General features: G+C 40.7%; 1 long non-coding RNA gene across 2 annotated transcripts in view; it reads left to right on the top strand.

Annotated features, from left to right (window-relative positions):
- LOC138158432 (uncharacterized) overlaps positions 1 to 24,387 on the top strand; it is a 64,900-nt gene extending 40,513 nt beyond the window's left edge. The window contains exons 4-5 of one of the 2 annotated variants that reach the window (XR_011167638.1): positions 8,659 to 8,799; positions 22,789 to 24,387. This is a non-coding gene — a long non-coding RNA (uncharacterized lncRNA). The remainder of the gene's footprint in view (positions 1 to 8,658; positions 8,800 to 22,788) is intronic. The other variant, XR_011167639.1, reaches the window with a different exon arrangement.
- Positions 24,388 to 24,635: the final 248 nt, after the last annotated feature.

Raw genomic sequence — 24,635 nt, 5'->3', positions numbered from 1 at the left:
CCTCCTGGTCCATCACTGCTGTGCTTGCATCTCTGAGAAGAAAGCTCACAGCTGTGGCCTTGCCCTTGCTCCCCATGTTGCTGGCCTCTCTCCCACGAGGGCTCCATCATGCCTCTACCACCATCCTCAGGGTGGCTTTATTGCTCTGACTCCCTTCTCCTGGCTGTTCTCTGCCTTCGGTGCTTTGTGCTCTGCTTCCTGTACACATCCCACAGATGCTTCTTGCCATGACTTTGCTTCCTGCAAATTGTTGTGGGTTCTTCTTATGGTTTGCAATCTTTTGCTTGGATTGCTCCACTCTGGGGGGGCGGGGTCATGGTAAGCCCACCTGATTACTTCCTCTGTCCACCAGCAACTGTGCGATGGACCTCTTGCAGGCAGCAGCTCCCTCTTGGGGTTCTCGGGGCACTCACTCACTTTGTTCCTCCCCCCTGATGGCTTCTCGTTCCGCATCTCCCTGGGTCTGGCCATTCAAACCACCCCAGGGCTACTTGGGCACTCTTTTAATATGTCCCCAGGTAGGGGCACAGTAGGTAGTTTCTAGCAGCTGCTCCTATCGCCTGCACGTCATTGGTTAGAGTAGGGATGATGACAATGCGACCCTGACAAGCTTTGAGTCCCCACTACACAAGGGAGACAAGGAATGGAGCCCTGACCTCATCCCTAAGGGAGTGAGAGGTAGGGGGCAGGCTGAAATCAGCTCTAGATTCAACTCAGCTCCAAACAATCACTCTGAGAATCTTAAGAATCACCAGCTTGCTTTATAGCTTTTTCTTTCTTTCTGGGTTTTGACCATTATGAGATTTGCTCTTACAGGTAAGGACATTGTGTTCAATGGCTTTGACACTGACCCTTTCTATGAGCATCTCTGCTAGGTTCAGGAAAGCAGCCATCATCTTTTATCATTTGATAACTGGCTCCCATTCTTTGTATGCAAACTCCTTCCCCGCCTCCCTGGGCAGAGGCTGCCTAAAAAAAAAAAATGTCCCTGTAAAACAGGAGTGCTTCACTAATGATCTCATTTACATCTGGGAGGGAGGGGAAAAAAGATTTAGTTCAAAACAATATGGGGCCAAGCTATATTTCTGTTTCTCTTTTCAAGTGGCATATAAAGTAGGGCCTCCATAATACCTGCTCTCCCTGGGACCAGAGGATTCAAATCCTGGTAGACACAGTAAACATACCTTCATCTTTCAAGCTTGAGAAATCCGCTGTCAAGATAGTGACTGTGTGGGAATGTTTTTGCTAGGTCCTAAAGATAAACAGCCCTTCTTTATTTTTTGAAGGTAGGCTACATTTCCCAGTACTTTAGAAAGCTCTTATTGCCTGCCCTCCCAGGCTCAAATTTGGAGAAGAAGCCCTGGGGTCCACTCTCTGGAAAAGTTTGTGTTTTGTAGAGGCTGGAGGTAGAAGGGAGGGGTTGGTTTATTTGTTTTTATTCTTAAGCTTCTCCCTTCCTAACTTTCTTTCCCTCTGAAAAGGAAGCAATGCCACTGGGAAATTTTATTTCTTTTTAGAGAGGATGACTGACTTTTAGGGAAAAAAAAAACCCGAGTGAGGCCAATGATTCAATAAATATACAACTTAATTTTTAAAATTTTTCCTCATGAATATGTAACAGATAAGGGGTGTTGTGACAAGTTCTAGGATCAGAGGAAGTGCCGGTGGTAATCAAGCATTGGTAACATCTGACACCAGAGAGCTCTCTGGGGTAACTGCCAATTCTCCCTGGCTTTCCAGGAGCTGGTGGCCTCTCTCCCCTTAGCTCCTTTGTGGGATCCATTTTTCTCTCCTTGGTCTTGGGTTTGAATATGTATTATGAAACTTGATTGTGGCTCACCCCTAGCCTACTCTGGGAAAACCCTTCACCTTCCTTCAAAGACCTAATGCGTTTCCTAATTACTCAAGCCTCTACTAGTAGATTTGTAATTAGAATAAATGTTTAATTGAAGTCATAAATATTCTAAACCTCAAGGAGGGATGAGAGTCAGCAACAACTTTCATTCACCCATTTTCGCAACCACAAGCTTTCATCTCCCAACCCAAGCAACCTCATCCCAGCCAACCCTTCAAGGACAGATTAGGATTAGTATTTGTGCAGACTGGGAAACCCACTTGACTCCTCACTGTAGAAGACCAGCATCTGTACAGGCTAGCAATCACTTTGCTTTTTCATAAGAACGTGGTTTGCAGCAGCATTTCTTTGGGTAATGAATGCTCCCTATTTCTCTTTGTACTTGTCCCAAGCCTGGCTCTGTCCCATGGTGATGGATTCTTATTCTTCTCCCTTCCATGGGTCCCCATCGCTCCCTTTTGCCCACCCATCCTCCTGTTTTCATTGCTTGCACTTTGATCTGGTTCATGCTCAAAACATTATGTGGCCTTAACACTGGTAAGGGGCGGGAGGGCATAGGCAGGGCAGCTTTGCCCTCATTGCCATTCATTCTCTATTCACCTTCAAAAGTCTCCATCTTCTTTTAATATCTCATGTTCCTCCCCACTTGTGCCCAGCTCTGGCCATAGACCAAGAAAGTAGAATTGATATCAGCATCTCAGAAACACTGGTAGGACCATATAACAACAACAATGGCAAACATTTATATTGTATCTTTGCATTGCTATAACCCATGGTACAGTACCCCACATTCTGGGCCTGCTCAAATCCAGTACAAATGTTGGGCATGTCCTAAAAGACTATTCTCTTTTTGACTCATATTACCTCTATCTAGAGTTTCCTCTGGGAAAATCTCCAAATGTATAGGTGTCTGGATCTCCATAGAGGCAGGCTAATGTGTCCCTCAGATCCCACACAAGTATCAATGCACTACTGGGGGTAGCCTTTGTTCTGCCTTACAGGAAATCCATAAAATACAGAAAATTCACAGGGGTCCTTAAAAGCAGAAAACAAGTAACAAACTTACAAAAGCCAATAAATGATCAATACAATTCTTGTTATTGTCTGTTGAATTCTACTTCCCACCAAAATTCTTCTCACACAGTCTGCTTGCCCTAGGCTATCCTGTGGCTTACACTTTCCTTTGAAAGGACTAAATTTAGGGTTGCCAGTGGGCTGACCACCTGGCATTCTCATGAGTCCTTTTGTTTCCTCATAGAAACTCAAATATTATACCTATCACTACTCTGACAACTTGAATTTCCCTGAAAGGAAAATGCACTTGAGACTACCAGACGGGCAATAATACCCTAATATTTTATTTAGTTCCACTTTCACCCCACAGAGATCCTCGGAAGGCTTATACTTCCTGGGGTAGGGGAACATATTTTGTTTTATTTTTTGGTCTTTTTTTTTGGAGGGGGGGAAAGCAGGGCAATTGTAGTTAAGTGACTTGCCCAAGGTCACACAACTAGTAAGTGTTAAGTGTCTGAGGTCAGATTTGAATGCAGGTCCTCCTGACTCCAGGGCCAGTGCTCTGGGGAAGGAACATGCTTTGGATTGCCAAACAGCTTTCCCATTACACCCAGATAATCTAAATTCTTAAAATTCCCCGATAGACCTATGATTTCATTGATTTTGGAGGTTTTCTCTGATGATACAGATCCCAATCTAGCCTGAATAACTCATTCTCATAAGAGTGGCATACAAAGTCCAGGCACTTGTCCCTTGCAGAGCCTGTGTATAGCCTTTCTTCACTTATTTCAGCATCAAAGGCTATGTGGGTCTTGTGGTCATCTTTCCTTGCCAAAATTATGTTGCTTAGGAAATTTCTTTGGTAGACAATCAAATCCTTGAGCTTTTGAACTCAGGGTTCCAAAGAATGGGACCCCCCAAAATTTCCTTTTCCAGAAGAGAAGGCTATTTGGAAGATCATGCTACTTAAGAAATATCCCCTTTAAGTAAGAGGTTGAGGGTCAGGAGCAATATTTTCTAAGAACTGCCCTTTCAGGTCACTTGAGTAAGCAGACATATGCCTCTGCTGAGCTCTTCTGTGTGATCAAGAAGTTCTATCACTGTCGCTTGGGTTGAGGAGTCTTCTCTGGCCTCTGAACACAAAAAAGTGTTAGGAACTTCCCTTTTTAGCCAACACTATGTCCATCACATGCGTTTCTGCTTCTAGGGAGCTATTACTGGCTTTCATGCTGGACCTGTCATCCAACAGCTGTGATCATAAGACCTCTCCAGAAAGAAGGTGGAAAAGGAAAAAAAAGTCCAAACACTCAGTTAAGACTGAGTGTCATAGACCATCCAAAAATTGGAGACAACAAATTCATCTTGGAAACTCCATCAGTGAGGCTCATTTTCCAGGAGTACAAAGAGCTGGCTCCAAACCAGCCTGCCTGTCTTGGGGACCAACCTCTAGGAAGCAGCAGGGGACACATTCATCACCTCTACAGACATGTTTAATTTTAAGTCTCCAACAAACTTAGACCAGACTGGAAACTAATCAAGCTAATCAGAGAACTCTCTTGATCAATTCCCCTACATTCACAAACATTTTCTTCAAAACTACCTGGTCAGATAGTTATTCTCCATTTTACAAATAACATGAATAATTGTTGACACTTATTCAGAGTGTCCTAAAAATCTTTAGCTTTAGTAGATTAAAACTGCAAGGGTTTTAGGACACTGTATTAGCAAGTATCCTAGCACACAGGGTGGGCTGCTAGCACAAGTTCTTTGATCTGCTTTTCTAAAGGAAAGAGAACCTTAAAAGGGTCAACAATGTTGCTTTAATATCCAAGAAAGAATCCAATAGACAGGGCTCCAACTGTCTAAACCAAATAATCCAACCACCTACATACACCACCAGACCAGAAGAGCACCAAAATCTGAGTAGTCAGGGAGCTCTTAACAAATGGCTACTCAGAGTCCTGGCCAGGGAACCAAAAGGTCCTTCTCATGAGCGAGCCCCCAAAGTAAAATGCCAACCTCCCAGTGTATATAGTTTTCAACTAATAGGCTCAGAGCCAGAAGGTACCACAACCCTGTGACTCAGTGCCTTAGTACCAAAAGGTGTGAGAGCCTTCCTATAAGCAAGCCTCCCTGTAAGAAAGTTCCTCCTTAGGCAAATTCCTGCCCCAATGGGCTCTGTGTGACTCAGGTTATATCACAACTGTGAAAGCCACAAGACATCTGTGATTGGAATATCTGTGTACTTTTAGCCCTGGGAACATGGCTCCTGTTCCAAGGGAAAAGGGGACACATAGACCTATTAATGGACATGGAAGATCTTCCTATTTCATTAACATCACAGACACCCTGTAAAGTGTTTTAAGATTTGTGAAGCACTTTGTATACATTTATGTAAACCTCACCAAAAAGTACTACAGGTAAAAGTATTATTATTCCAGTTTTACAAATGAGGGAACAGACTCAGAGACTTGTCCATGGTCAAATAGTGTTAGAGGTGGGATTCTAATTCCAAAGGCAGCACTCTCTATGCTATAACACAGGTAATAAATAAGTGACATCAAACTCAGGTCCTCTGACTCTGAGGCCAGACGTTTTCCACTACATGAAGTTTGGCATGATGGGAAGAGCTCTGATCTTGGAGTCAGGAGATTTCCAGGTTCAAATTTCAACTTTAATATTTTGCTAATGTGACCATGGGCAAATCATTAAAACTTTCTGTGTCCTGGTTTCTTCATCTTTATGATGGGACTGATAATATTCAAATGAGATGATATTTATAAAGGGTTTTGAAAACATTAGAGCATGAAATATATATTAGTTATTATCCTTATGTACTTCATAGGATTGTTAGGAGGAAAGAATTTTATCAACTGTAAAATGGTAATATGAATGAGATGTTATTACTTCATTTTCCTTCCTTCTGCACAGGAAGTATTGACTTCTTTCAACAAGTGAAACACACACACATGTGTACACACATGTGTGTACACATACATGTATATACTCATTTCCATGTTATGACCACTTACCTAGTGGGGAGAAAGATCAATAAAAAAAGAAAGTATAGGAAGGAAGTGCATAGAAGAAAATGAGGGGGAAGAAGAAGTGAAGGAAAATTGGGAATAAAGCAAGAGAGAGAGAATGAGTGAGAGAGAGTGGGGAAAGGAGAGAGAAATAGAGAGGAGGGAGAAAGGAAGGGGGAGAGAGAAATAGAGGAGGAGGAGGAAGAGGAAGAAGAAAAAGAAGGAGGAAGAAGATATCTAGTGGGAGAGAAAAAGCAAAAGAATGGGCTTATAGGATTTTATATGGAGTTGGAAAGGATCTCACAGGACATCTATCTCACTCCTCCATTTAACAAATGTCAAAACTGAGGCCCATGAAGTTTAAGTGACCTGCCTACAGATAGCAAGTATCAAAGGCAGGATTTGAACCCAACTCATTTAACTCCAGAACCAGTGCATAGGGACAGAGAGAAAGAGAGAGAGAGAGAGAGAGAGAGAGAGAGAGAGAGAGAGAGAGAGAGAGAGAGAGAGAGAGAGAGAGAAGAGAGAGAGAGAGAGAGAGAGAATAAGAGGCAATGACTTCTGTAGGTTTGGAGTCAAATTTTAAAACCTGAGACATTGGCGAACTCTTGTTCATTTGAACTGTGGGACTCAGACTACATTTACATGTTACCTTCAGAAAGTTAACTATCATTCCCCAATCCAACTTTTTAGCCTTAAGAACCATCTTATGGTAGGTTTCCACTCATTGGAATAATTGACACAAAGTTGGACAGCTGCTTACGAGGTATGCTAGACACTTAATGCACTCCACAATCTAGATGTAATCTACTCTTGCAGTCTTACTTATTGCTCTTTGTTCCTCTTTGCACATTGTGGTTGTCAAGCTGACCTTATTACTTTTCCTCATCCACAATACTCTATCTCCTCTGTCAGTACTTTTGCCCTGGCAGTTCCCTTTGCCAAGAATGCACTCTCCCCTCATCTGTATCCTTGAATACTCGGTTTCTTTCAAGATTCATTTTAGGCACCACTTTCTACATGGAAAATCTTTTGATCCCTCTGGCTGTTAGTACCTTGTCTCCCAAATCACAATTATTTTTGAGACTGGGTGTCCCTATCTTGCTCAGACCAGAAACCCAGACTACTCATGAGTCTGCCCTTACAGCTAACTGGCAAGGAAGCTTTGACCTACTGTTTCCAGCCTGAGCCAGTTCCTTTCAGTCTGCCTGGTGGGTGGGTGGGGCAGGAGCAGAATGAAGGGCACCATATTGGTGCTCAGCAATCCAGTGGATTGGTTGATCAAGTATCTTTATCCCTGTGCTAGCTCAGGACTCCCGAGTGAGTCACTGGTATAGGCTTGCATCCCCACACCATTATTTTGTGTCTCTTCTGTGGGTATTTATGTCCCTGCTAGCTCTCCCTGATAGACCGTAAGCTTCTTGTTGTTTTTAAAAACTCTTTGTATCCCCAGCACCTGGGACAGTGCTTGGCATTTAGTGGGTGTTAAATGAAGGCTTGCTGACTGGTTGCTATTGGAGCAAAGATTCATGTCCATCTACAGTTTAAACTAGGCAGGCCCTGGGGTCTTCTTCCAACTCTGAAATTCTGTGTTGCCATTAGCCCTATGTAATAAGAAGCAATACTGAAATTGCACTACCTTAGAAACTTTACTTCTAATGGGAAGACAAGGGCAGATCATGAAAATGAAGGTTATTCTTGGGCTGCGAAGATAGTACCCAGAGCAATGTCAGTCCAGGGGTTGGAAGAACCTTACTCTTGTGTTAAAGAATGGAATCTTCAGAATGGATGGACTCCTTAGGGTACAGCAGAAAATACAGAAACGAAGCAATCTCATTTTAAGCCCTCTTTTTAATGCCTCGATTGAGCCTACTAGGAAGAAACATAAAAGACAAGCCTATCTGTCTGATGGGCTAGCCTTTAAGAGCATCACGATTTTAATTTTTTCCCCCTCAAAGGCCTCATCAGGGTAGATGCAGATGGCAGATAAGCCAGGTACTGGGAGAGCTGATTTTGAGAAATAAATAAGTTTTGTTATAAATCCTCATTCAATCACCTCCGTCCATTTTGGACAGGCGATTTTACAAGTGAATTCTCAGCATGAGAAGCCGTGTATTCCACCTGGCAATACAAAATCCGGATTTGGATGGGGTGGGGGAACTCTGCCATGCCTTTGTGAACAGAAGAATTATTTCTAGGATCAAGACACACATCTTGGGTCTTGTAGCATGATCCTCTGTCAGTTTTAAAGGAAAAGCAATCCAAGTCGTATTTGGAATGAATTATTTTTCAGGCCTATGCTCTACAGTGTAATACTGTAATGCCATATAATGCTCAGTGGTTTGATGTGCTATATTCAATGACATGTATGACCATTTTGTGGCTTTCCCTCATTGAATGCACTGAGTGCAACCAAAAGCATAAATCTGCCAGTTGACAAAACATAAAATTTACATGCGAGATCTAATCTCTCCTGTCCTGACTCACAGAACAGGGTCACCAGTGGGTAGTAAATTAAGATTCAGCATAAAAGTTTTACCTGCAGGTGCTAAATTACTAGACCATGTCAGAATCATAGGACTGTCTTCTGTGAATAACTACAGTGTTGGTAATTGGCTCCTCTGCTGACACAAACCTCCAGGACTGGTTAATATTTGGATAAGAAAAGGTGCCCTTTGGCTCCCAAAGAACGTGTGGGTTTCTTTCACCCTTTGTTAGGTACCATCATTTTCATTTCTTCTTCTTGTTGTTCTTCTGTTTCAGTCATGCCCGACCCTCTGTGATCCCATATGGAGTTTTCTTGGCAAGGATACTAGAATGGTTTGCCATTGCCTCGAGCTCATTTTACAGATGAGGAAACTGAAACAAACAAGGTTAAGTGACTTCCCCAGGATCACACAGCTAGTAAGTGTCTGAAGTCAGATTTGAACTCAAGAAGATGAATCTTCCTGACTGCAGGTCTGGCACTCTGTCCACTGTGACTCCTAAACTTTCAAGGCCTTAGGTAGAAATGATAAACAGTCTGTAGAATATCAGAAACAACATGGCAGAGTGGAGTGTATATGGGATTCAGAATCCAAACCTCTGGGTTCAGACTCCAGCTCTGCAATATTAGGCAAAGGGCATCACCTTTCTGTGACTCAGTTTCTCTATCTGTAAAATAAGGGGATCAGATGACCTCTGAGGTCCTAGTCAGCTCTAGATTGAGTATCCTAATGGTAATAGAAATGAGAATGCATTTCTCTGTTCATGCTTTATAATAATGATGATAAATAATTGGTTTACCAATAAATGACTCAGGATTCAGTATGGCATGGGACCTTAGAAGTCATTCAGTCCAGTGCCTCCATTTTATAGGTGTGGTAACTGAGTCCCACAGAACCATGGATTTGGAGTTAGGAGGACTAAAGTCTGACATCCTCACTTTACAGATAGGGAAACTGAGGCATAGAGACCATAAATGGGTCACATAGGCAGCAAGCACCTGATACAGAACTCGAACCCATGTCTTCTTGTTTCTTTTTAATTTTTTTTGTAAGCAATCGGGGTTAAGTACCTTGCTCAAGGTTACACGGCCAGGTGTTTCTGGGTGGGTGCTAAATGTCTGAGCCCGGGATTCGATCTCCAAGTCATCCCGAAACTGGAGCCAGTGCTCTTACTCATTGTGCTACCTGGCCGCCCCTGTCTTCCTGTTTCTAAGTGAAACACTCTCTTGACCATAGATACTGCCTCTCAGAAGAGAGAGGAGAAGCTGCCAAGATCACATAGAACAATGCTGTTGCCTAGGTGTTGTCCATGGTGCTGGGGAAGTAGCTGTCAACTGTCCAGTCTTTGACTTTTCACTGCTGCCTCCCAGGCTCATGTGGGGATATTTGATAACCATGGAAGGTCATTCTTACAGCTTTGCCCCTTTCCTTTACAGCCTCCCAGCACGTCCTGCCCCTCAGCCCCAGCATTGGAACAGAAGCAAACTAGATGGCAGCTAGGAGTGCAATAGAGGGTCAAGCCTTCATTCAGGAATGCCTGAGGGCAAATCTGACTTCTGGTGCTTGCTAGCTATGTGACCTTGGCCAAGTCACTTTGCTTCTATTTGTCTTAGTTTTCTTATCTGTAAAATGGTAATTAATAATAGCACCTACCTCACAGGGTTGTGAGGTAAGTACTTAGCATAGCATCTGGCACATAGTAGGTGCCTATAAATGTTAGCTATTATTATTACTGTTGCCATTATCCTCCTCCTCCTCTTCCTCATCATCCTTCTCCTCGTCTTCCTCCTCCTCCTCATCTCGGTATCTCCCATTAGCCCTCCTGTCCCCAGCAAAGGAGAAGTGGGAGGCAGGAAGACAACACCATAGCTTTTTTTACGCTAGGATTGGAGACCCCTGGCGAACCTTCTGCGATTTTCACGCTTATGACTGAATGGAAGAAGAGGACACCAGGAACCCCATTCCTGAATCTGGCTTGTATCATATGTATTCCTGTATACATATATATGTATCCTTTCAACCCTAGCAACCCTTTAATATGTAGGATGTTATTATCCCCATTTTACAGATAAGGAAAATGAAGTTGAAAGAGGTTGACTTGTCCAGGGTCAACTAGTAAGCATCGGAGGAGGGTTTTAAACACAGGTCTTGGCAACTCCTAGTCCCCTATTCACTGCAGTGAAGGTGTTAAAATCAAGGACTCTATCTTTTTTTTTTTTTAAAGCAATTGGGGTTAAGTAACTTGCTCAAGGTTACACGGCCAGTTATTTCTGGGTGTGGTGCTGAGTATCCGAGCCTGGATTTGATCCAGGTCATCCCGACACCTGAGCCGGTGCTTGTACTCGCTGAGCCACCTGGCCGCCCCTAAGCAATTGGGATTAAGTAACTTGCTCAAGGTTACACAGCCAGGTGTTTCTGGGTGGGTGCTAAGTGTCTGAGCCTGGGATTCAATCTCCAGGTCTTCTCAGCACTGGAGCCGGTGCTCTTACTCGCTGTGCTACCTGGCCGCCCCTCAAGGACTCTATCTTAAGTGACTTGCAAAACTCCTGAGTGCACTGGGACCAGATTGAAATGTCATTAGGAGATGTTTAACAAAATAATTAAAAATATAATACAACATAGATAGTGCTCATTTGTGGTTTTCTAAGTCAATATGTCGACAGCATCAATCTGTTTCTGTTTCTGTTTGTGTTTGACACCGCTGAACTACACTTTGCTGCCTCAAATGCAGGTTGTTGAAAAACCAGGTTGTCCTGGACAAACTGGAATATTTGACCTACTTTGTAGTACCTTGCTATGCACACATAATTGTCCTACATTTAGTTACATATTCCTGTGTCCCATGTTGAATGAGTAGTTGATCAGGAGAAAAAGGAAGTCAGAGAAAGGCTCTTTTTAAAGAAAATCTACCTATACCATAGGTTATAAAGGCAGGGAGACTTTAGTGCCCTATGTGATGGATGCTTGACACATCAGTATCCCTCCCTAGGAGCTCTCATCTGGCCATCCATAATGGGTATTCAGTACTTTTCTTGTCTCTAGGGTCCATATTTCTGACTCTTTTGTGGCATTTAAAGTCACCTGGCCATTACCTTTCAGACTTGTCTACTGCCCAGAGTGGGCACCATGATCAACCAACCCTCTGAGTGTCAGAATATTTGTTGATTATTTTTCCTGCTTAGTTTCTAATTGAGTTGTGGGTTTTTCCTTTTGTGATTCTGTTGGAATCTTAATGGCAAGATGGACTGTTTCCTGCTGAGCCCCAACTGTGCGAAAGCCAAGCAGGTGGCATGCCTGCTGGAAACCAGAAAGCTTGGGAGGAGAATAGATTAGATTCTATGCCTTCGTTGTAATGCTTTTTTCTCCTTCAGACCTACTTAGGAAACTAAGCAACCAACCAAAAATGAAATGGCCCTTCCCATGCCAGTAAATGTCTTATTGCCCATTATTTTAAAGGTCTGCTGGTATTAAATAAGTGAATTGCTAAATCAGAAATTTTTCAAAATTAAATTTTATTTTACTTTAGAAAAGTAGCGTAGTATAGTGTAAAGAAAACAGCCTTTGGATCCAGGAAGGCCTGCCTCTTGTTCATGTGGAATGTGTGATCCTAGACAAGTCACTTAACCTTTAACCTCCCTAAGAGAATGTGATAACCTGAATTGTTTAAGGAAAGGAAATTCCTGAAACCAGTGATATCATAGCTTGAATCCATATCCTTGTCCCTTATTTTTAAGAACAGTATGGGACCTCAGAAAACATCTAGTCCAATATTTTAATTTTATAGTGGCAACCAGGACTTTGTGAGGAAGGGGAGGGAATAAATATTTACAGAATTCCTACTACATGCCAGTCACTGTGCTGCTAAGTTATTTATAGACATTACTCATTTGAGCTTCATAACTGCTCTGTGAAGTAGGTGATATTATTATCCCCTTTTGGAAACTGAGAAAATTGAGGCTAAATGACTTGGCCAGGGTCACATCCCTAGTGATTGCCTGACCCTGGATTTGAACTCAGATCTTCCTGATTTCAACACTCTACCACAGTGTCACCTTTATGTATTCTATTGTCGCATCATTATGTAAGCTCCTTGTAGGCAGGGGTTGTATTGATTTCTTGTATCTGTACTTCCAACACTTAATACAATAGCTAGTACATCCAGGTACTGTGGCACCTAATAAATATCTTTCATTCATTGAGTTACTTCCATTTCTCCTAATTTGCCTGAAAAGGGAAGGAAGGGAACAATGATTTATAGAGTATCCCAGGCACTATGCTAAATGCTTTCAAAATAATCTCGCTTTATCCTCAAAACAACCCAGGGAGGTAAGTATGTTATTATCCCTGTTTTTATAGTTGAGGAAACTAAGACAAACATCATTGTTGGTGGTGGTGGTGGTGGAGGTCTTTCCTTTTTGACGAAGACCATGACATCAGGAAGGTGATGCCATGACATGCAGATGAATTGGATTTAAGTGAGGATGGACTGTGCAAAGTCAGCAACCTCACTGTCTCCTCTAGAGCCATCTGGGTCCAGTAGCAAGATATAGATCAAAACGAATGGAGATGGATGCAGTGGGAGATCTTGGTCTTTTTAAGTGAAGGTCTTTAACAGATTTCAGTTTGTCTGAGGCAATGTCCATTCAGTGATTAAGTCTAGGTAAGAAATGAGACAGAGAATGGCCTCTTTTACCTACTCAAAAAAAAGTCTATCTGGGAGGTGAAGACCCTCAGAGTTTCTGGCCCAAATAGAAACAATTACTATTTATATTCACTCTGAGCCAATCAGGGCCCAAAAAATTACCAAGTGGGGCTTGGACTGGGGCCTATTGTTGGCTAATCAATGAGAGCCAGAGTAACTTGAGTTTAAGGCATGAACCTTAAGAAAAAAATCTAGCCAATAAACCTCAAGATATCTTGTGAGGTTTCAGTGATCAAAATATAATTCCTTTGGATAGAGTCCCATAGGTAAGGGTCTGATATCCTATGTGGACAGAGGGAAGGAAAAAAAAGAAAAAAGAAAGAAAGAAAGAAAGGAAGGAAGGGAGGAAGAAATAAAGAGAAAGAAAAACAGAGGAAAAAAGGAAGAAAGAAAGGAAGGAAGGAAAGAAGGAAGAAAGAAAGAGAAAGAAAAACAGAGAGACAAAGAAAAAAAGGAAGGAAGAAAGGAAGAACGAAAGAAAAAAAGAAAGAAAGGAAGAAAGAAAGAAAGAAAGTTGTGTTGCCCAACTGACCAGGTCTAGTTGGATCCCCAGTGGGGCAGCTCCTACTCACAGAAGTTGTTTGTCCTTTGCTCTCAAAGAGGACTATGGCATCAGGGAAGTGATGCTACGGCATGCAGGTGAATTGGATTTAAGTGAGGGAGGGCTGTGCAAAGTCACCAGCCTCACTTTCACTTTGGAGCCACCTGGATCCAGTGCCCAGATATAGATCAGGATGAGTGGAGATAGATGCAATGGGAGACTTTGACCTTTCAAAGTGAAGGCCTTAACAGGTGTTTTTATAGTTGTGAAAACAGAGGCAAACATCAATAGCTGGTAAATGTCTGCAGCTGGATTTGAACTCAAGTCTTCCTGATTCCAGGTCCAACACTGAGCCACCTATCTGCCTAAGAAAAATAAACACACTTATACTCTCCCACTGTGACTTGACCTCAGTTTTATTGTCCTTTTTATTTAATTTTTATAGTCGTGTCCAGTTTCCTGGTTCTGCTCACTTCCTTTCAGGTAACTTTCATACTTCATAATACTTTCATCACACAAAAGATCTTATAAAGCAGAGACTGGATTTTTGTCTTGGTAGCCCTAGCTCCTAGGACAATGCCTGTCACATAATAGGTGCTTCATAAATGCTTGCTGATTGGTTGAAGTCTTCTCATGTTTCATATAATTCTTTATATTTGTTCATTACATTTGAATACCAACATTTGCCTAGTCCTTCCCTAAACAATGGAGACTTATTTCATTTCTAGTTCTTTCCTGACACAAAGTGTGACTATGAATATTTTAAAACATAAGGGATCATATGTGTGTGCGTATGTATGCCTTTAATGTTCCTAGGGTATGTGCCCAGCACTTGATCTCTGGGTCAAAAGAACAGCTGAGTCTCCTTTCTTCAATAATTCTAAATAATTTTTCAGAGTTGTTGGCCCATTTCACAGCCCCACCAACAATATGTTATTGTGCCTATCTTCAGGCAGTCCAACCAACATTGAATATTTCCATCTCTTTGCCAGTATTCTGGGTGTGGGATGCTGTTTTTAATGCTTATTTCTCTTATTAGTAATTTGGAGTAATTTCCATATGACTATCAAGAGTTTACAATTCTTTAAAAAATATTTTGGTTCATATCTGAAAAAAAGTATTTTAATTGTTACGTATTAGGTTACCTTCCTGAGTCTCAGCTTTCCCTCCCTAAAAAGACGAAAATAATAATACCTACTTCACAAAATTGTTGTGAGGATCAAATGAGGCAACAAATTAAAACCCTCTGTAAGTATTTGCTATTATTATTATTTTAGGTCAGCTAGATGGCACAGTGGATAAAACACCCAGGCCCAGAGTCAGGAAGAGCTGAGTTCCAATTTGACCTCAGACACATACGAACTGTATGACCCTGGGCAAGCCACATAATCCTGTTTGCCTCCATTTCCTCAGCTGGGGAAGGAAATGGCAAATCATTTCAGTATCTTTGCCAAGAAAACCTTAAATGGGGTCACGAAGAGTCAGGCATAACTGCACAACAAAATTATTATGATTATTTTATTGGTCATTTCACTGGTATGGGCCCTATATTTAGGTTCATCAAAGTGCTGTATAAATGACAGCTATTATTAATATCAATAGGAAGGAAACAAATATTTATCAAGTTCTTGGCTATGCCAGATACTTTAAAATATTATCATATTTAATCTTAAAAATAACCCTGGGAGGTAAGTATTATTATTATTCCCACTTTGAAATTGAGGAAACTGAGGGAAACAGCATTTAAGTGATTTGTCCAGAGTCACACAGCTAGTAAGTGTCTGACACTGGATTTGAACCCAGGTCTGTCTGACTTCAGGCCCTGGGCTCTGTCTCTTTAACCTAGTAACTCTGTTTGGTTCAGTCATATACAGTTGTGTCTGACTCTTCATGACCCCATTTACGGTTTTCTTGGCAAAGATACTGGAAGGGATTGCTATTTTCTTCCCCAGCTCATTTTATAGATGAGAAACTGAGATAAGTAAAGATAAGTGACTTACCCAGGATCACACAGCTAGTAAGTGTCTTAGCCCTCATCTGGTTATTTCATTGGTATGGCTTTATGCCAGCAGTATAGAGCATAACTCATTTGTGTCCTGCAAACCTGTATTCTTCATGGTCTCCAGTAAATCCCACAAAGAGGACCTCCCCAAGGTTCCAGAGGTCTTTTAGGATTTTCAAAATTTCATCCCAGGGAGTGCTCAGAATGTCCATTACTTATCTTTTAGTCCTTCAATATGGAAGTGGTCTCATATCCTTTCCAAACACACATTTTCTTGATGATTTCATTATTTTATGCCACTTCTCAAACACAAGTCACCATTGGTAACATATTGCAATCTATTTTTATTCGCTTTCCTATTTTCCACTGCCTTTTAAGGCTCCCATAATGTTGATTCTTCTTGGATAGTAGTTGCTTAACAAATGTTTGTTGAATTGGATCGAAAGTACTAAACACTTTTTTTCTGAACACAGGCCAGCAAACACTCCTATTTAATTCTAGGCTGAAATGGTTGTCCATCTGCAGTGTTTGTATAAGATATATGGACTAGCTCCATGAGTTACTCATGTGTGTCATGATTGGGAATTAATATTCTTCATCTACTTGGCTTGTCTTGTTTGTCTTGACAACTTCATTTGGGTGGCCTCAGATCTCATTGAGGAGGCCTTAGAGAGTAGTCTGAATCACAAAAATCACAGAATCACTGAATCTTGGAGTTGGAATGAACCCTGTAGACCTTTCAGGCTAACTTTTGTATGAATAAGGGCATCAAGGTGGAGGAGAGGATAGAGCACCAAACCCGGAATCAGGAAGACCTGAATTCAAATCCAGCCCCAAACTCTTACAAGCTGTGTGACCCTGGGCAAGTCACTTAATCCTGTTTGCCTCAGTTTCCTCATCTATAAAATGAGCTGGAGAAGGAAATGGCAAACTCTTCTGGTATCTTTACTAAGAAAACCCCGAATGGAGTCATGAAGAGTTGGACATAACTGAAATGAGTGAGTAACAATATATCTGAATAGAAATTACTTCTATAGTATTCCTAAGCATTAGTCATTGAACTTGCTCTTGAAAACCATCGATTTCCTGATACCCATCCATGCCAGCCCTATTGTCATCATCATACCCTCTGGAGCCCTTATTCTATTGTTAACAGACTGCCTTTAATATTAAGGCTATACTGTCTTCCATATATATATTTGTAGATATTATATACATACACATTTTAATATATACATTTTATATACACATATAAATATATATACATTATATATATTTGTGTTTTACACACACACGCACACATGTTGCCAAGATCAGTGTTGTTCAGTTCCTCTGGAAGGAGCATGTTCCTTGTTGGACAAGAGGCACAATTTAGAAAACCAATTTATTAATTAAAACTATAATAATTAAAATTTTATTAATATTTATAGATGATCCTCAAACTGCATGATTCTTAGAATCCTATCCCTTCTCCCCCTTTTTCCCCATTTTGACACTATCATTGTAAAAGAAGGAAGGAATACAGGGCTGATGTCCATTTTATATATATTTTTCTTTCATGGCCAAAGTGGCCACCATGTTGGTGCTGAGTCATAGGATCACAGAACTAGAAGGTAGTTCAGAGGTCATCTTAGTCCATTTTATAGATGAGGAAGTCGAGTGACTCGCCCAAGGTCACAGATGTAACAGTCATCAGAGAGGGGATCTAAACCTAGGTCCTTTGACTCCAGAGCCAATCTGTTTCCATCCTCTTATATTGCCTTCCTGAATCTCTCCATGCTTAATCCATTTGGTCTTCAGGCAGCACACAAAGTCTGTCTCCAGTACCAAGAGGATCTGCACAGACTAGACCATACATACTATGTTCTATGTATCTGCTGGATATTATTTTCCTTTAATGTAGCATTTAAGAACTAAAACGAGATGCTGGAGAGCAATTTTAGGAAAGAAATTAAAAAAAACCCAGAAGAACAGAAACAGTCTTAGGGTTGCTAGATCTCAGAGGCTGGTAAGGGAAAACGAAATCACAAATTTCCAAAAAGGGAAGAGAACAGTTTTTTAACTATAGACCAATGAACCTGACTTTGATCTCTGGGAAAATCCTATAATGGATCATTAAAGAGATGGCAGTCAAGCATTTAATTTAGAAACAGAAATGGTGATTACAACAAGCCAATGTGGCTTCATCAAGAGCAAGTCGTGCCACATTAGCCTTATTTCCTTTTTCTGATAGTATTACTTAACTACTTGATGAAGGGAATATCGTGAGTACTAGCTGGTGTAGATTTTAGCAAAGCTTTTGGTAAGAGAGAAGATGGAGAGAGATGGAATAGACTAGACTATTGTCCACGGGTCAAATCCAGTCCATTCTGGCTGTACAAATATTTGACCACGGCCTATAATTTGCCAGCCCCCAGATTGGACAATAATACAATGGTAAGGATCCAGAACTATTTAAGTGACTGCAGTCCAAAGAGGAGCTGTTAATGATTGAATGCCAAAGTGGCAGGAAGTCTGAAATGGAGGACCCCGGGGAGCCATATTTGGATATGTACTGTTTAATATTTTTGTTAGTTACTTGGAAAAGGAAAGGATGGTATGTTCAGCAAATTCTTAGTTGACACAGAACAGTGAGGGATAGTGACACAATGGTTGACAGACTTGGGATTCAAAATGATTTTAATAGGCTAGATCATAGGCCTGAATCTAAGGAGATGAAATTCAGTGGGGATAAATATAATGACTTGTACTTGGTCATAAAAAAAGTCGAATCTCAGATCTAAGATGGTTGAGTCACGGATAGATTGTAGTTGTTCTGAAAAAGTATCTTAGGGTTTTAGCAGGCTCAGTATAAGTTCCTGACCTTATCTGAAAAACCGTGTGCCATTCTATAAACTACAGTTTAAGAAAGGCATTGATAAGAAAGGCAAGGATCAGCAGCCTACATCCTTTAGTAATCTGGTCTCTATCTGTTTTATATTTTAAAATAAAATGCTATTATCCTTTAAAATATAGAAAACATTCTGAGCTCATAGTTTGTCATTCCCTGGGTTAATGCATTAGAGTGTCAATAGGCAGATAACCAGGATGAGGAGTCTTGAGTCTATGACATATAAGCATCAGTGGAAGTAGACAGAAGAAGTTAGATATTCCAAGAGGAGTAAGGAGACTTTAGCCATCGGTGGGTCAAATAGGGCTAAGCACAGGGATTCATTATTATTGTTTATCCTTTGTTCTGAAAGAGGATCAATGACATCAGAAGGCTGATGTCTTGATTTTCAGGTGAACTGGATTGAAGTGAGGCAGGGCTGTGTAAAATTACCACCCTCACTTTCTCCTTCAGAGTCATCTGAGTAGAGTGACAAGATATCGGTCAGGATGACCAGCGATGACCTCTGATACAGTGGGAGACCTTGGTCTTTTTAAACTAAGGTCTTCCCCAGGTCTCCATTCGTCTGAGACAACACACAGGGATTTGTAGATTTCCTTTGAAGTCAGAGGCTTCACTCATGGATATTTATCAGTCACTCTAGCTGTCTCTCCTGTTAGATCCTTCCTGATCCTCTGGGTAATAGAGTCTAATCTGATTCTCCTACAAGGGAGATGGGGCCAGGGCACAGAGTTCAATGTCTGCAAATGCATCAAGTGAAGAGTTAGAGGAAAACTGGAAGGGGCAAGTGGTCCCAGACTTTGAGGAAACCAGAGGGTGATTGTTCTGAAACCAAGTTCTTTTCTTTTCTGAAGCAAAGTCGAAGTAACCTGTCCAAGTTGAAGTAATTAAGGAGATCCCAATGATCGGGGAGAAGAATCAGTATAGCTATTAGGCAGTATACTGAAGTAACCTGTGGAATCATTCTAGGAACATGGAAAGAGGGAGGCCCTGGGTAGAAGCAAACTAAACACAGGCAGTAACTGTTCATGCCATGGCAACTTTCCACAACCCACGAGCTCCGTTGTTGGGACTTGCAAAGTGGACTCTCCACAGTTTGTGAATGGCTTTCTTGTAGAATTAGGACTCATTATATGACAATGTCCCCACTTTTGTTTCAGGCATGCATGAATAACTTAGGATAGTTAATAAAATCCAGACATCCACTCATTAGGAATGTTCTCATTAATTCTGTGGAAGGTTTTTCTATAATGGCAAATCAGAGGGGGCATATAGCCTGCACAGTCTTTTACTCCCGTGAAATGCTGTTTAACATGTAAAACTAAAGAAATGTTGTTTTCAGTGATTTAATTGGTATGGGGAATTCCAGTATGGAAACTCTCTCTCCATTGATCTATAGGATCATTGGTTTGGAGCTGGAAGGCACCCTTGATTCCATTCACCTTATATTTGTGACTTGTAGTCTTAGAGTTGCCTCTAAGAGGTTGTGACTTTGCATAGCTGGTGTCATTGATAAGACATGGACCCAGTTCTTCCTGATTCTGAATATACCATGATTCTGTCCTGCTTTAGCATCCCAAAGTATCAGTTGCTTAAAAAAAAACCAAACAACCCCCCCCCCCCGAAACAGAAACAAAACACTTCCTTCCCTTTTTAACTTTTCCATGAGGAAATATGTAAAAAAAAATGTAAAGGTTTAGTAAAAAGAGATATTAAACTATTATAGAAAAGACATTCTCCACCCCCCTCTTTGTTGTTCCAGTGGAACCAATCGAAAATCTTGCCCTTTGGCTGAGGAGGCAGCACAGAAGGAAACTGGAGGGTGAGAACACAGTGCTCCAGGCATCTCTTCATTCCTATCAGGGAAGGCCTATGAGGAAGAAGATGAGAAAACAATTGACTTTTCTTCCTTTAAAAAATGGTTCCTCCTTGCACTCTGCAGAACCACATTTGGGAGAATAGGAAACTGTAAATTGAGGTTCCTTCCCCTGTGAAATCAGACCAAGCAAGTGATTTAGAGAAAAGAAAAAGGAAATTTCATCTATTTTCTTCTATACCCAGGGTAGCCCCTTTTCCCCCAAGGAAGCCATGCAAGGTCATGGTCAAACCTTCTGGTCCAGCTTTCTGAACTGGAGGAGAATTGACTGGGAGCTCTATGCAGCAGAGGGCTTGTGGGTGATAGCAAAGTTTGAGTAATATTGTTCTAACTTATCTAATTAGAGGCAGCTAGATGGGGCATGGATTGAGTTAGGAAGACCTAAGTTCAAATATGGCATTGGCTACTGCATGGCCTCAGGGAAGTCCCTTAACCTCTGGCCTGCCAGCTGTAAAATGGGGAAAATAAAAATATCTACTTCACCGATTGTTGTGAGGATCAAATAAGATAAAGGATCTAAAACATAGCAGGCACTTAATTAAATGCTTATTTCCTTCCTTCCAACTATTTACACAGAATGCCCCAAGTGGATGAAGAATGCTTGTTGTTCAGATAGTGATATACTTTTGCATAGATATGAAGCTACTCTAGCAAACCATGAGAGGTAGAGGAGGGATGCACATTTATGCATGAATTTTGATTTTGTCCTGTTAATTTTACTATTGTGAAACATTGGTCAGGGCACCTTTATGTAAGATATGATTAATGATCACAGTATTATAAATTCCATTAGTTTTACCTTTGTGGTACAGTGAAAAAAATTAAAAGTCAGAAGACTAGGGTTCAAATCCTGGTACAGTTACTTATTACTGCAGGAAAGTCATCAAACCCACAGGTCTCAGTTTCCTCCTGTGAAAAATGAGGGAGTTGGTCTGCCTGTTCTCTAAGAAACCCCCTTATGTTGGGGATTCTGTTATTCTATGATCCCTTGATAATGGGCGAGAGTTGATTTTTATTTTCCTCCCAAAGGAAAATTTTACTTCATGGCTGTTCACCATGTACTGCCACAATAAGGCACACATCAGTTCCTAACATGCATAAAAGACTTTTGATAAATGATGCTATAAACATAAGCAATTTCCGCCATCCTTATCTCCGGCTTTGGAAATTTACAAGGTGTCTCTTTAACACGATTGTTTACGCTAGTTAATGCTAAGTTTTATGGTGCACCTATGTTTCCCATTACAACTTTAAAAAGCTCTTCCCAGGCTCCATGTTCCTCTGTGTGAATGCTTCATCCGAGTAAAAGACACATAAATGATACTTCTGGAAGGTTGTATCTACCCACGTTGGGGCTTAGTGAACCAGATGGGAAACAAGCCAGACTTGGTCAGCCTCCAAACCACATTTCTCAAGGTTTTATAAAGTATGAACCACCTAAATCACATTTGTTCCATGTAGCTTCAATTTGGATATAATTATCAAAATGTGAGAGGCAACTTTGGCATAGTGGATATAGAGGTAGCCTCAGTCTCTGACATACGTTGGCTGTCATAATCCTTAACCTCTTACTGCCCTAGACCAGAGGTATCAGTCTCATGGCCTACAGAACTCCTGGTGTGACCCAAAGAAGATTAATATGGAATTGGGAAAGACTGAACAAAATAAATAAAATGACAATAATGTATTTGTAAAAAATACAATAAATGTATTTTAAAATGTGAAAATACAATAAATATATTTTAAAATGTAATAATAGCATTTTAAAACTAAGTCAATATGCAGTCTGTAAGTATGATTACATATGGATGTGTCCCTTATTACTATTTGTATTTGATAACACTGCTTCAGACATCCTCTCCAAGACTAAAAATTGCAGGGAAAGGTTCTATCTGCATTAATGAAGGGAGTTCCCTCATTTGGGAGTTCTCTTTATCAGTGAAATCACATGTTCAATCCTTATCAAATGGTGCTTTTTTTTTTTGGTTAAAAACAGTGACTGCCTGGGTAAATAAGAAGCTTAAGTGCGCCATTACATACATGTTTTCTTGGACATAGTTAAGTGACTTTGGTGAGGGACAGGGATATGTGTCTATGAAAGTCAAAGAGGTACAGTTCAAACTCAAACAATCCCCAGCACTCCCAAATAGGCAAAATTCAGGTTGTATTTAAGATTAACAATGGTTCTAATTGAAAATTGAAAATATCTAGTCAGATTTCCAATTGCTAAATGGATGGAATTAGCCTTTTGTTTTGTCTGGGTCTGTACGGTTGCTTTATGATTACTATTTGCTGTCCTGTTAAATGTTGTTATAAAGCTCAAATAAGATAATATTTGTCAAGGGCATGAAACATAATAGTAGGTACTTAATAAATGCTTCTTTTCTTCCTTCCAGCTATCCACACAAGAGGAATCAAGTGGATGAAGAATGCTTGTTGTCAACTATGACATGCATTTGCATAGATATGATAGTGAAAACTGCACTGGAAGGGGAATGAAGAGGTCCATGTTCTAATTCCTGATATGATCCTAAATATGTAACCTTTAGTAAGGTTCTTAACTTTTCCAAGCCTCAGTTTCTGAATCTGTAAAATGTGAGGGCCAGACAACATGATCTCAAATGTCTCTTTTGGTCCCAAGATCCTATAATTCCATGAAAATGTTACTAAAGGGCGGTCTTCCAGGTGTGCCTAAAGGAATAAATAGGAAGGAAGGAACAAAGGAAGCACACATTTATTAGACAGACAGACACTATGCTAAGCACTTTGCAAATATCTCATTTGTTCTTCACGGCCACCCGATGTGCTCAGGGTCAAACAACTAGCAATGATAATAATAGCTAACATTTATATTTGAGAAGGAAATGGCAAACCACTCTAACCTTTGCCAAGAAAACCCCAGATGGGGTCATAAGGAGTTGGACATAACAGAAATGACTGAACAACAACAAAAAGATCTATATAGCACTTACTATGTGCCAGGCACTGTACTAAGTGCTTTATGTCATTGTCTCATTTGATCCTCTTAGCCCTGGGAGATAGGTGTTATTATTATTATTATTATTATTATTATTATTATTATACCCATTTTATGGATGAGTAGACTGAGGCAAACAGAGGTTAAGTGACTTGCCCAGGGTCACACAGTTAGTAAATGTCTGGAGGTTGAATTTGAACTTGGATCTTCCTGCCTCCAGGCCCTGTGCTCTATCCATTGTGTCTCATTTATAATTAGAATGAGTTATATACATATTACATTGGGACACAGCTTATCTTAAATTCAAGCATGACTTAACCTCTTTACATATTTACCTACTCATTCAACTCTTATAATTACTCTTTTGATAATCTGATAGATCTACAACCTTATTAATGCAGATATTAATTTCACTGGCACAGGTATCTATACCTTTCATTCCCATGTGATTCTTGTCCATAAATCTTTCAGACAGAAGGATTTCCAACAATCTGGGGCCTTTGTAGTGTTTAGTCACTCAGGTCACCCATCCATTCTCCATTACTCTTGCCATGAGGTTGGCCCACCTCCCCTTCAAGGCATGGATGGTTTCTCATGCACCTGCCATTGTTGGCATGATGCCGTGTACACCCACCGCAGTGCTTTCCTTTGCTGGTTGGGTCAACTGAAATTTTAGTTCTGAGATCACAGTGTGCCATGAATAATACACATAGCTTCACAAAGAGAAAATGCATTTTAAATGGATAGAATTTTGTAACAAGGAGCAAAAGGCCTGTGCAATGGGAATTACTGAAAGGACCATGTAATTTCCCCAATTCCATTCATTCTCCTATTTGATTCTAGCTCTAGGTTATTATGTAATAGCAATGCCAGCCCGTCGAATGGTACGTCACCCCATTGACTTATTAAAATCCCAGCTTAGCTTGCATCCTGAAGTCTATGTAGATTGCAGGAACCAGAAGAGTTTAAACTGCTCAAAGGGTTTAAAATATTTACAAGTTGTCAACATGTTTTCTGCCAATAAATGAATACTTTTACAGGGGAAATCGTGTTATTCCATAAAGTCATTATAATGTTATCTTAGTCAGACTACACACACAGCCCATCTGGGAATTGTTTCTATGAAAGCATTGGTTAGAAGCTATGTGGTGGCCTGGAATAGATTCTAATATTGACAAAGCTAATGAGGTTGCTAGATGGCAGAGTGAATAGAACGCTGGACCTAGAGTCAGGAAGACCTGAGTTCAAATCCAGATTTAGACATTC

The sequence above is a fragment of the Petaurus breviceps genome, unplaced genomic scaffold, assembly GCF_028583685.1.
Source record: "Petaurus breviceps papuanus isolate PSGF00001 unplaced genomic scaffold, PetGlider_PUasm1.0 174, whole genome shotgun sequence".
Lineage (NCBI taxonomy): Eukaryota > Metazoa > Chordata > Mammalia > Diprotodontia > Petauridae > Petaurus > Petaurus breviceps.
Note: the sequence above shows the minus strand (reverse complement) of the source record. Positions and strands in the feature narration are given on the sequence as shown.